Raw genomic sequence first — 13,690 nt, 5'->3', positions numbered from 1 at the left:
TATGGCCTTCTTCCATGTAGGTGAGGGCATCAGAAGGTGCAGGGAGCGGCTGTGAGGGAGAGGGATGTTCTCTCTCCAAGTACAGAGGCCTCTAGTCGCTTAACTCGCAGAGCACACGGTCCTGAGGGCGGATGTACGTTTTAACCGGGTAGTCACCGTGCCACCTCATTTAAGCTGGTGTTAGAAGCCATTGTGCAAGAAAAATATTCGTGGGAGAATGCCTTTCATCCTCTGGGACAAGTGTGCAGAAGACAACCTGCACCCCAGTAATTCCACCAACACAAATTCCAAAGAGTAAAAGTTCTGTTGAAATTTTGATGAAATTTTGCTGCTGAGCAGCCTCAATGCGTGCTGCGAATGAAGGTGAGAGACCAGGAGAGTTGAAGAAGAAGCGAGAGGGGCGATAAGTGACTGGTGTGGGATCGACGCCAAGGAAACTACTTAGCCCGGCTCTGGAAGGAAGCGCGCTAGTCCTAAGAGAAAGGTCTCGGTGGAATAGCAGCAGGGAACGTTTTGGCAGCCTTCACTGGGCACCTTCCTATTGGTGAAGGCGAGTAGGGTGATTTGGTTAGGTCTATGACCTCTGATGTGCCTCTCACCGCCATGTGACAAGATTTAGACCTTTTCTTCGAGCACACCAAAATCTACTGCTTGTTTTCTTCCGTAAATGCACCAGAATCCAACATATTAAAGTTTGTTGAGCTAAATAATCTAAGTGAAGAAAATTTCATACAGCTGAAATTGAGCAGAGTTGCACATAAAAGATGAGATTTCTAAGTCTCAGTTTTCCCATCTACGTGGGGACTAAAATTACCCATTTCGCCAGGTTTTAAGCACTAAACTATAAACCGATTATAAAACGTTTGGGTCCAGTGCTGGCATATAAGAAGCGCTCATTCAGTTATTCCTAAGGAAGAACTGGGCGGGGCGGGGGCCGGGGGGGGGAGACTATGTGGGTTAGAGTACTTGGAAAAAAATAAAACCTTCCAAGGATCTGTTCGAAATACTGCGGTGAGCAGGGAGGGGTAGACTAAGAATTTCGATTGCGAAGCTAGGGTTAATGCTTTCAGCAGAGTCACTATTGCCTATCATAAATCTTTATGGGTGGTACTTGCATAAGCGGGGTTCCATGGTGTAATGGTTAGCACTCTGGACTCTGAATCCAGCGATCCGAGTTCAAGTCTCGGTGGAACCTGTGTCATTTCTTCTCTTTTTCCCCTTGTCTCCTTAAAAACTTCTGGCTCGCGTCATAGAAAAAACTGCCAGCCTAAATGACCCAAATACATCTTGTCTGTGATATTTCTCTTGAGTTCCTAAAAGTCCCAGCACACCTGCATCTGGGCGTAAAGACAGAGATAGGATTTTATTTAGGTTTAATGCAATTTATTTAAGGGGAAGAAAAGAAGAAGCATCAAAGTAAATAGAGAAGGAATCCGGCAAAAATTCTGTTCTCTGGGGCTACTAGAAAACAAACTCTAGTAAAAAGCAATAATCAACTCAAAGGTTTTTTTTTTTTTTTTGCGCATTAAAAATATTGTTCGAAAACATTAAATATTTTAAACGTGGAACATAAATAATTCTAATAGTATAGGAGGATATACAGTTAATAGCAAATTTCTTTTCCATTCATGACATTTAACTGCACAGTTTATACTCCATCCTCCCAATGGTCACTGAAACCAGCATATATAATCTTAAATTAGGTGACTTTTTAAAGAATACATAAAACTTAAAAAATTACAAAAACAAATCTGCAAATTTAACAGATTTCAGGGTCAAAATCTGGGAAAAATCCTTAATGATACTTTGATTATAATGTTAATCTGGTCGCTATGCCACCTACGAAACAACAGCTACAATGAGTGACCGCTGTTTCTTCAGTAATTGGGTTCTTTGTACAAGTTTTCTTCTTTTATATTTTTTCATTTGTTCTTGTGCTGATTTGCATACCTCTTGGGAATATTGCTTTTAGCATAGTATTTCTTTTGGTTGAAGTGAGAGTTTTTTGTTTTTTTCTAGATTAGGAAGCTGCAGACATTTCCTGTGGAATAGGGGATGGGGTGGATTCCACTCCAGCAGGCACTCTTATTATAATACCACATTGTGTGTGTGAGATTTTTAAGTAAGTGTTTTTCTCACGACCTGTACATATTACTACCTCCAAATGTGTCCAAAATGTGGATTCTCCACTCCTACCATCCTCTACTGGACTTACCCTCTGCTTCCTCCCAATACAGTCCTTTGTGTAAATTGTTTACTCAAACATTCACAGGTTCTACTTCATAACAAACGAGTTCTCTGAAGCTTCTGCTGCTAGATGCAAACACATTTCACTATTTAAAACCAGGCTGTAGATTTTCTCCCTCAGAGTATGTCACTAACCACTAAACACTATGCATTTCTGGAATTTTTGCAAGTATTGTACTGGGGAAATATCACTTATGGTCTTACTACACTCCTGTTGACCTTCACAGTATGTGGAATTTACTCTTCATGCACCATCATTCATATAAATAGATTGCTTTAAGTTTGTTCAAAATTGAAGTTTGCTTTCTTCTTTCTTATATTCCCCCAAATTTTCATTTTCTTTCCTAGATGAAAATGTAAAAAGATGTCTTCACTATGCAACTGTAAAACCCTAAGTTTTTATCTCATACATCGATATCATCAGAAAATTGCATAGGTGAATTGAAATTAGAAAATTCAGAGAAGAGATTGTTAATGCATATTTTCTCTCTGCTCAAAAATTGGTAGCCACATTTGATTAAAACCTATCAACCTATGGATTATTCTAATTATCATAGAAGGGAAGTGGGAGCATTCTTTCCCTGTCTGGTTTTTCTTACTAAGCCTAGGAGGACCCACCCTGATGTGGGAAGAAAGAAGGCATGGACTGAAGTAGATTAGTATATGTCCAGAGAAAGCAGAAATTTAGTTTACCCACAGTCAATGCCAATCGCTCCGTATATATCGATGATAAAAGCTGCCATAGGAAAAAAAGTTAAGTATTTTCTGTTCCCCAGAAGAAAAAGAGTTTACATGTATTTGTGTATAAACCTCCCTCTAAAAATTCAGGTTTTACCAGCTGGATTATTTAAGCTCTCTGGCCTTCCTTATTGATTCTATTAAGAAAAAAACCAGGTATTTCTTTAAGTGTGATCAGAGTCATTTTTGTAATGTTCTCCTATCAAAAGTATTGCCACATACATCAACACCCTTTTAATGTCTGTATTCTAGAATATTCTATACATAGATTATTTTATTGTCTGTAAACTAAACATACCTCGCTGACAAGATCAGACATTTTCTGTACAGGGATTGTCCTAAAATAGAATTTATCATGCTAATGACCATAGATCAGCTCAAAATTCATTCATCTCACACCAAACTAGTGATTCCATTTTAGATTGTTTTAATGTACTTCATTACCCATATGTTAGATGCTGTCTTGTTGTGAGATGAAACTCAAAGAGTTTGGTCAAAATCAATGTCTCATTCCTATCCCAAAAGAATTTTGATGTATTGAGTCTCAATTTTAAAGTTAAGAGGTAAAACAGCATTTTGTCACAAGAGATGTGTGGCTACAGAAGCAGCCTACAGCTTCCAGAAGTTGGTCTGGCACCCAGATATAGGCCATGTTGCTCTCCTATTGAACATAAGCAATCTCAAAGAGTACAAATAACAGGCAAAGTTACTCCGAGACCATAATAAAGGAAGAAGAAACAAGGTCACTTCATGTTTTTATCTAAGAACAGACAAAAACATTGTCTCTGTGCCAGCCACAGAGTACCAAATATCCCTCTTTCTCAGCTAAAATGAGTGACTGTCACTTTGTTTTTTTAACCAATTACAACTTTATCCTTGCTGTAGTTTGTCTGCCTATAAATAAGATTAATTAAGAGACCCAGTCATAGAATAGCTTCTGGCTTCTGACAATATCCAATCTAGAGCTTCTTATTCACTCCCCTAAACCACCCAACCAAAGCCTACATCCTAGAATAGGTTCTTCCTAATACCCTCTTACTCACACACTTCACGATTCCCCATAGTATGCACATTCCTATCCTGCAATGAATAATAAACTGAATTTATTTGACTATAGGTATATTCCTGTGGTCTTTGGCTAGAGGAAAATGATACTATCCACAAAATATCAAAGGGTTCTAATTTGTTTTTGGAATTCAAACATAGACACTTGAGTTCATTGTATTTCACAGTTCAGGGCACGTTACCATTATTGGTCCACGTAAGATCCCTTTTTTGACTTAATAATTGATTGACATTTTCCATTTCACACCATAACAATTCCAGTAGCAACTATTTTACTACTTAGTATGTAACTTTTTATTTGAATATTTTCTTGTGAAATATGCAATTTTGTTTGCATGTTTTCATTTTGTATAAATGGTAAAGTATTCATACATAATTTTTACACTTAATCTGTTACTTCTACTTCCTATATGATACTTCAGTGTGTGCACACACACAAATTTTGTTTATCAACTCACCAAGTTCTGGACAAATTGGCTAAGAATCTTACCAATATAAATACCACTGCATTGAACATACTCATAGATAGCTTCCTATAGGCTTGTTGGGAAAGTTCACTGGGATTTGTATTTTATTTAATTGGATGGTGCCAGATTTCTATTCAAAATGACTCCGTAAAATTCCAACCGGCATTTCGCAAGTACTTGAATATCCCTACAACATTGCCAATACTTTGAAAATTTTTGTCATTCTAATGTTTATCCATTTAAAGGGTATCAAGTGATACACATAGAGTTTCAGTTATACTCTGTCCTATAGGGTCACTATGAGTCAGAATCCACTCGACAGCAGTGGGTTGGTTTTTTTAAGTGATACACAGGCATAAGCAGATTGGGACAATTGTTAAGCACCAAGACCTTGGAGCCAAAAGTACGCAAAGTTCAAGTTCTGACATTGTTTTACCCTGTGTCTCAAAGATTACAATGATTTTAAGCACCTGTAGAAATTTTAGGTTATCTCATTCATAAATTGGTCTGTGTAAAGACCTCTCTTTGACTGATTGACTCTTCCTTGTCTCCATAATGGACTCCCTCCCTCCAATCTCTCTCACAAAGGCAATTTTAAATGTATGTAACATTTACATTTTTACTAAAATGTATCCCTGCAAAAGAGATATTAGTATTATATGTACAATTAATTTTACTTTACCTGAATAATGTTTAGCTATCTATCTCACTTTCCTTCTGAAATTTTCAACATATCTTTTGGATTCAGCCATATATACGTACCTATTCCTTTTCGATACTGCATAATACTTCCTGGTGTGAATCCACTTGTCTTTGGCACAAAATACAACTTAGCTGAATAAGAAATCTTTGACTCACATTATGTTTCCTTAAGTTTCTTGTAGGTATTTTCCACTCTCTTGAAATTGAATATTAACCTAGAAAGGGCTGCTTCCAGTGCAATTTTCTTCCCCAAAGGTGATTTTTTTATTGGCTCTCTAAATGATTATTCCTTCATTTTCAAAGTCAAGTAATTTTACAAGAAAATATCCTGGTCTGACCAGTTGGGATCAATTTTTCCCTGTAAACTTTATGTTATACTTATCTCCTTTCCTATAGTCCACATCTGTAAGTCTTTTTCTCTAGTTAATGCTATCACCTTTTTATGTTGCCCTATTCCTGCCATCTCTTCTTTCTCACCCAGAACTTTGCTAACATCTTTCTTTATTCTGTATGGGAACTAAACTCATTAGCCTCTGAATCTACTATTTGTTTCTTCCAATCATTTGTGAAGCCCACAGAAACACTTTTGTCCCCTGAAAGTACTGGAGGAGACAAGGAGTGTTGACAAAAGAATTTTCTCTGGCATCTCTGTGCAACAGAATTGAGGCATTAATTTTTACTAATGTAATTTGAACTAATTTGTGGTTCTTAGCTCTGCAGATTTCTAGACATCTCACTTCCTTCCAACATGTGTGGCATACCGCCAATTTCTCTCCATCTCTGGGCCAAGATAGTTTTTTTCTTTTTCTTTTTTAACCTTTCTCTAAGTAGTCTTGGATTCTGCACCCAAATCCTGTTGATTAAAAAAGTCTTTCTGAGAATCAGGCTCTGGGACCCAGGGGCTGAAAAGATCTAATGTGTGGGGAGCTCTTTATAAACTGTTCAGAAACACACAGCTTGAAAACAAGTAATAATAATCCCTGCACTGGAGATAACAAAAGCCCAGGCACTAGATAGGCAACAACACCACACTCCAGGCTAAATCCAGCAGGTTAAATCATACCACTGGTGGCCTGATAAGGAAATTGCCAAAGACTCCATTTACCATGGAGGAGAAATCCAGAACAACAAACCGACTCTGAATGATAAAGACAGGTTGTGGTGTTAATCCCTAGCACAGGCAGAAGCAGACTGGGACACCAGCTGAGCACCAGGCCTTGGAGACAAAAGCATGCAAGGTTCAAGTTCTGACCTGCAGCTCTGTAGCTCTGTAGCTCTGAGGTCTTGGCTCCACTATTTCTGTGGACTCTAAACCCACTGACCCCCTAAAAAGGGACTCTATGGTCTGTAAAATGAGCATGTGGTGAGAATGCCACAAATTAAAAGGCATGTAAAAACCTTTGGAATGGTGACATATAATAAAGGTTTGAAAAATAGGATCTGCTCTGTATCAGTTTTGTATACTAAGAAATTCAACCCTGAATATGCAAACAACTTGATAATTTTAGGGATAGCCCCTGTGGAATGTATGAAAACCTGGGTTCACAACTCTGTCTAGATGTCCTCGATTTAAGTAGATTTCATGGTTTGTCCTCAAGCAAACTAATTTTCAATTTCTTAATCTGTAAAATGGGGAAAAAATTTTATGTGATTGGTACTTAACTCATGTCTTAGTACCTCTTAAGTACTCGAAAGAAAAATCCGTCAGTGCTACTGCCTTCTGTGTATCCTGACAGCCCTTGACTTGACAGTGGCTAAGAGGGTGCCACCTCAGCGCTATTACAGCAGGAGAGGCAGGAGTCTGACAAGATGTTAAGAGATTCGAGCTGGCTATGACCTGAGGCATTTAACGAAGTTTAGGAAATTGTCCCTTGTAGATTATGCTAATTTTAAGGTAAGGTCCACAGAATGTCTTGAGGAAGTCTCCAAACACGGGGAAAGAGGCCGCTGTCTGATCTTACGGATGGAGGATGAGCGTTCGAGAGGAACAACTGTAGTGCAGGAACTTGGGTTGATTGTGGCTAAATAACTTGAGAAACCTCAGGAAGGTCACACAACGTTGGTGGTAAAACCGTAGTCGGCAGGATTCGAACCTGCGTGGGGAAACCCCAATGGATTTCAAGTCCATCGCCTTAACCACTCGGCCACGACTACTCACCGTTCAGTAATCTTAAGGACCGAAGTGAACAAATAATGGAAGAATGGAGCTTTCACAACTAGTAGACTGACAACAAAGAATTTCATAGTTCTGTCCAGGCCTCTCATGAATGCAAAAGCTCATCAAGAGCAAATCCAGAAACAGTGGATGATGTTGCAATTTAATAAATGGAGCCTCTTTTTTTTAGACAGGCGACTAGACCTTCCTGGAAGCTTGTCCAGTAGCCGCTGATACCCGCGGACATGCACGCTCACACCGAATTCTCAGAAACAGGCAGAAAGAAAGACTTAAGTCGACAGTTCTCTCTAAACAACATCAGGCTTGTGAATGCCAATGGTAGAAGGACCGGCAATGAAGAGTACGTACTAGAACGGGGTCACCAGCGTTTGCCTACGAAGTTAAAAATCTAAATCAAGAATCTCTTCCAGGGCCTTAAAGTGACTTGCCTCTCCAGAGGAAGGGTTAAAACCGGACTGTAGCGGGGAGTGAGGCGGGAGAAGGGGGGGGGGGCAGTTTCTGTTCTAACTAGAAAGGACCATGCTGGGAAAGTCTCCGACCACTTCAGGGAAAGGTGACTCCAGTCTGTCCTGATGAAGGACCAAGATCGTTCACAAGAAAGGGAAGTTCTCGGCCACCTGAGGCCCGGGAAAAGGGAGGAACTCAGAAAACGGGCTTTTCCAAGGACCCGAATTCCGTGGGAGGATATTCTCTGTCCCTCCCAAAGCACAAAAACCAAAGAGAGATGAAAGCACGTAAATGTCAGAATAAATTCAGCGAAATTAATAGGGTTGATTTTTGGGTCAGAGACCGTATGGTTTGCATCAGATTTCATCTTACGGAGATGTCAACCAAAACCCCAAAACCAAACCCACTACTTATAGCGACCCTATCACCAAAAAAAAAAAAAAAGAACAACTCAGTGCCGTCGAGTGCGACTCACAGCGACCCTACAGGACAGAGTAGAACTGCCCCATAGAGTTTCCAAGGAGCGCCTAGGCGGATTCGAACAGCCAATCCTTTGGTTCGCAGCTGTAGCACTTAACCACTACACCACCAGGTTTCCATAGTGACCCCATAGTATCGCCATCATTGTTTCTAAGGAACATTCTGGCTGTACTTCTTCCAAGACAGATTTATTCGTCCTATAGGATTCGCTCTGTCCTTGGAAACTCTATGGGGCAGTTCTACTCTGTCCTATAGGGTCGCTATGAGTCGGAATCGACTCGACGGCAGTAGGTTTGGTTTTGGTTTATGGGTCACTATAGGACAGAGCAAACCCTATAATAGGACGAATAAATCTGTCTTGGAAGAAGTACAACCAGAATGTTCCTTAGAAACAATGATAGCGAGACTTTGGACATGTTTTCAGGAGGAATCGGTCCCTGGAGAAGAACATCATGCTTGGTAGAGGGTCAGCGAAGAAGACTCTCAGCAGTGACACAGTGGCTGCAACAATGGGCTCAAGCATAAGAACGACTTTGAGGATGGTGCAGAACCCGTTCTGTTGTACATGGGGTCGCTGTGAGTAGGAACCGGCTCCACAGCACCTAACAACAACATGGGACAGAGTAGAACTGTCGCCTAAGGTTTCCAAAGCTCAATCTTTATTGCCTATTCTTTTACCAACACCATATTTTTTCAATTACTGTAGCTTTAAAACGTGTCTTGGTATTTGGTAAAGTAAGTCACCTGAATTTGTTTTTCCCTTCCAGGTTGTCTTGGCTATTTTAGGCCCTTTGTTCTTTCATATTTATAAAAATTAAATTGTCAAATTTCGCACAAATGCTGGCTTATGAATACCCAACCCACCCAGTGCCTTCAAGAATAGAAGTGCATAAAGTCTACAGACCAATTTCATAGAGGATCAACTTTTTGACAACGCTGAGCATTCCACTCAACGAATATAGTACATGTTGATTAACTCGATTCTTTTTCAGTCTGTCTTAATAAGTTGTTATATTTTCCTCTATGGTGGTAATATACATCTTTTACCATATTTATTTATATGTATTTGATGTTTTAGGTGATATTTAAATGATATTTATTTGCATTTTAATTGCTTTCTGTTTTATGGAAATATAATTTATTTTTTATATTGGCCATATATCTAATGGCCTTGCTAAATTTACATATTAATTCACTTATAGATTTGTACAAATAAATTTTTTTTCATTTGTAGCTCTGTTTATTTTCCCCATACACAATAATACAATGTATGAATCTGACAATTTTTCTTCTTTCTTTAAAAGCCCTGTATCATTTATTTCTTTTTCTTGCCTTACTGTACCAACTGGATCCTGCAGTAGAATGTTGAACAAAAATAGTGAAACTGGGTATCCTCGTTCAGCCTTGTACCATAAATATGATGTTTGCTGTAGGGTTTTTTTTTTCCCCCTCCTTTTATTAGGAAAGTACTCTATTTTTAGTTTACTTTGAGTATTTTAAATTTATAAAACAAGGATGTACTTTACCTAATTATTTTCTATACATATTGAAGTTATCTTATAATTATTCTTATTTATTCTATTAAAGTGGTGAATAATTTCTGAAATTAAATATGTAATGATAAGCTTCTCTATATATACACTATCTTATACACACATTTATTGTGTTTATTTGTTTTACTAATTTTTTGTTTAAGACATTTGCATCTAAGTCATGTGTGAGATTGGACAAGTAATTTTTCTTTTTATAATATCCTTACCAGCTTTTGGTGTTATGATTAGCCTGGATGCATAAAATTATGTTAATAGACCTGCCATTATTATTTCTGATTTTTTTTATTGTTAATTGTTTCTGCTTTCTTTAAAATTTTTTAAATCAAATTTTCCAGGAATTTATTAACTTTAGTAGTATTTCCGTATAACAGAGTTTGGCTTTGTTAGTCTGCTAGGTGTCTGCCTCCTTTGCCTCTTTTGTATGGTGTATTGTAAAAAAAAAAAAAAAAATTTATTGTAGGTAAGCACTTTCTTCCTATCATCATCTACAATTCCATTCTACTGCAAAATTAGAGTTTTTATTTTCATTTGTGATTTCCACATTATCTCTGCCAATAAGCTGCTAGCCAGAAGCAGTTTCCTCAAACTCTTCCTTTGTGGGCTGTATTTTTGTGCAAGTTTATGGAGTCGAACTCCATACAGAATACAACCGCCCTTACAGAATAGAACTGCGCCATAGGGTTTCCAAGGCTGTGATCTGTACGGAAGCAGATTGCTACACCTTTCTCCCATGGAGCAGCTGGTAGGCTCAGAACCACTGACCTTTCCCTTAGCAGCCAAGCACCAGGGTTCCTATGGATCCCTCCTAGTGGATACTAATCTGCACAAGGTCAGAGGGCATGTCCTTTACCTGTTTATCTTTGTTTCTACAACACCAAGAGCATTATCTGGCTTACCACAACATTACTGAAACAACCAATATTTGTTATAAGAATGGCCTTGAAGGAGCTTTTAATATAATGTTTGGTTCAGTTTCTTCATCTCCACAATAGACACTAATATGTAAATATTATATAACATAATGATTTACACCGGTATTTCATATTTAAGAGTTCTATAAGTTTTTCTCAGTGAATAAAGCAAGTCCCAAGACGGCTGAGTATATGAGTAATTAGAGAAAACCAAGAAATGGGAATTATGAGTTTGGGGGTGGGGGCAGGGGTGGGAAGGGGTAGATATTTTCTTACTATTGTTTTTTTCTGAAGGGTTTCCAGAATACGCATGCAGATGTTCCTAACTAAAGATTTATTTCCAAGAGAGATAAATACAGATGGGAATTTTAGATTCCAATCAATAACACTAAACACAATGAAGAACGGGGCTTTAACTATATCATGAAGGAATGACTTTTCAGGGTAGTCCCATGGTGTAATGGCTACACTCTTGGCTCTGAATTCAGTGATGCAGATTCAAATCTCTTGGTGAATCTGTTTCTTTCTCAACTTTATTTTGCTGAGGTTTTTTTTTTTTTTTTGTCTATATAAAGGTTAAGGGGGTTTCAGGCAGCTGCAGCCTGTTTTGTAAGGAAGGGAAGAAGGGTCAAAAGTAAATACTGGACAAAAAAAAAAAAAAAAAAACCACTGCCATGGAGTGGATTCTGACTCATAGCAAGCCTAGAGGACAGAGTAGAACTGCCCCAAGGGGTTTTCAAGGAGCACCTGATGGATTGGAACTGCCAACCTTTTGGTTAGCAGCCATAGCTCTTAACCACACCACCACCAGGGTTTCCAATACTGGGCCAGGACAGCAAAATTTCCCTGTTTCTTTGTGACTAGAAAACCAGGTCTAATAAAAAGCAATAACCAACTGGCATAAAGTTTATTTTCCTTGCACATTAAGAATTTCATTTTATAAACTGAAATATTTTAAAAATAGTAAGTACCGATCATAGAAAACTCAGGTTATATTGAAGTATATTTAGTGAAAACTAAAATCTCCCTTCTACTGTATGCTCAGTGATGAAATTTCTATCCACAGCAGCAAACTTGTAGAAATCAGGCTTGGTATAATCTTCCAGAGTTATAACATAAATGTGTGCTCAATCTTCTTTCCACTCTCTTTTTGTACCATTGGTAGCAAATCTGTTTGCTTCTTGGTTATTTCTTTCCCCTAAAAGTATGTCCTGGAGTGCATTTCCTATCAGTACATAGAAATGCACCATTCATTTTAACAACTGCAGAATCTTCCACTATATGAACTTTCCAAAATTTGTTTAAAAAGTAAAAAGCTAAGGATCATTTAGAGTTTTTCAAGTCTCTGCTATAACTCATGATTCCTCAGGGAATGTTAGTTGTGGCATAGAACCCGTGGATCCCCATCAGAGGCTGACAGAGAAGAAAACTGGCCTCCTGAAATGTCTCTTTCCATCGACCCATCAGAATAAGGTGTCCTACCAGTTCTGATGGTAAAGTGTCACTTGACAATTCAGCGCAACAGCATTATGGCCATCTAAATGACGTCAAAGAGTAAGAAACACTGACAGGAAATACACTTTCTGATACAAAACGTGATCTTGTGAAGAGTTAAACTTCACTACAGCTACTTTATGCTGAGGAAAAAGTCTTGTGCTATGTAGTCGTGGCCGAGTGGTTAAGGCGATGGACTAGAAATCCATTGGGGTTTCCCCGCGCAGGTTCGAATCCTGCCGACTACGATCCTGTCCTCTTTGGGAAGATAATTTACTGGCATGTTACCAGTCTGAAAGTTTGGCCGAGTGCTTCTCAAAACAGAGGTTATTATTATTATTATTTTAAGTAAGTTCGACCGCAGTCCTAATGGTGTTTTCTTTTCCTCTAAGAAGAGCCCAGGCTCTGGCTATGTCTTTGTGTTTTCTGCAACCGAAACGCTGCTTGAAGGCAGCCCTTTCCTAAAGGAAAATGTTGTTATGAGTGTTTGCGTCTTTGCGGGATTGTTCTCTTATCAGGACTTTCTCCAGTCATGTCCGTCCCTATCCACATTGAAAAGGAAGTTTCAAATACAGGTGAAAGCCAAGACTCATAGCAGTGGTATCCAAGATGCGAGCTCGAATTGCGTATTAAAAAGCAAACTATTACACAATTAAAGAAATTAAGGCAATTTTCTTCGTAATCCAGTCAAAAAGCGTCAATGACCTCATGCCAAGTTGGCTTGTCCTGGGGTCCAAGATGGTGGTGAAGCGAGAACGAGAAAATCGAGGTGAGATTTTGACGCATTCTGGACTCAGACCCAGCCCCGGCTCAGGTGCAAAATCACATTGCATGAGGAACAAAGTATGGATCAGTGTATTGACCAAAGGAAGGCTTACCACAGGTGAATACCTTCATGGGGATTATTAGGAGAATTTGGCCAGTCACTGCCTTGGCAGTTTAGTGGGACTTTGTCCTTACATCTGTCTTGAAGAGTTGTCATACTTTATTGCATCGCATCCAAGAATACTTTAATAAGTTTTTGCAAACACAGTTCTGGTTCTGATCATTGATCAAATACCAGATTCCAAACAAAAAACTTAGAGTTGCATAATCACCCGCAGGAAAAACACGACTTGGCCGTGTGTGCTGAGGCCTGAGCTTTGGGAAGATGAGCATGTTCTTTCTTTGTAAAAACTCTTCATTGTTTTTTGAATTACTTTTTGCTGCTTTATGAATTTAAAAATTGACTCTTTATTGCCGTCCACGTATCCAATACCTTTCTAAATGCATACATTAAAAAGTTCATCTGTAGGTATTTTCGCATTTTCCAGTAGAGATTTCGATCACCTTTCTATTCAGCCTCCACTGTCCCGGACCTATAAGTGTCTCAGTTTAGTGTCTCAGACTGTATTGTGAAGGACCCACACC

General features: G+C 38.7%; 3 non-coding genes across 3 annotated transcripts; 2 read left to right on the top strand and 1 right to left on the bottom strand.

Annotated features, from left to right (window-relative positions):
* The first annotated feature begins 1,123 nt into the window (after positions 1–1,123).
* On the top strand, positions 1,124–1,195 carry TRNAQ-CUG (transfer RNA glutamine (anticodon CUG)). Its single transcript has one exon. It is a non-coding gene; the product is annotated as a tRNA-Gln (tRNA).
* A 6,096-nt stretch (positions 1,196–7,291) lies between these two features.
* Positions 7,292–7,373, bottom strand: TRNAS-UGA (transfer RNA serine (anticodon UGA)). The gene has a single exon. It is a non-coding gene; the product is annotated as a tRNA-Ser (tRNA).
* Positions 7,374–12,446: 5,073 nt separating this feature from the next.
* Positions 12,447–12,528, top strand: TRNAS-AGA (transfer RNA serine (anticodon AGA)). The gene has a single exon. It is a non-coding gene; the product is annotated as a tRNA-Ser (tRNA).
* Positions 12,529–13,690: the final 1,162 nt, after the last annotated feature.

This window comes from Loxodonta africana, chromosome 1 (genome assembly GCF_030014295.1).
Source record: "Loxodonta africana isolate mLoxAfr1 chromosome 1, mLoxAfr1.hap2, whole genome shotgun sequence".
NCBI lineage: Eukaryota > Metazoa > Chordata > Mammalia > Proboscidea > Elephantidae > Loxodonta > Loxodonta africana.
Note: the sequence above shows the minus strand (reverse complement) of the source record. Positions and strands in the feature narration are given on the sequence as shown.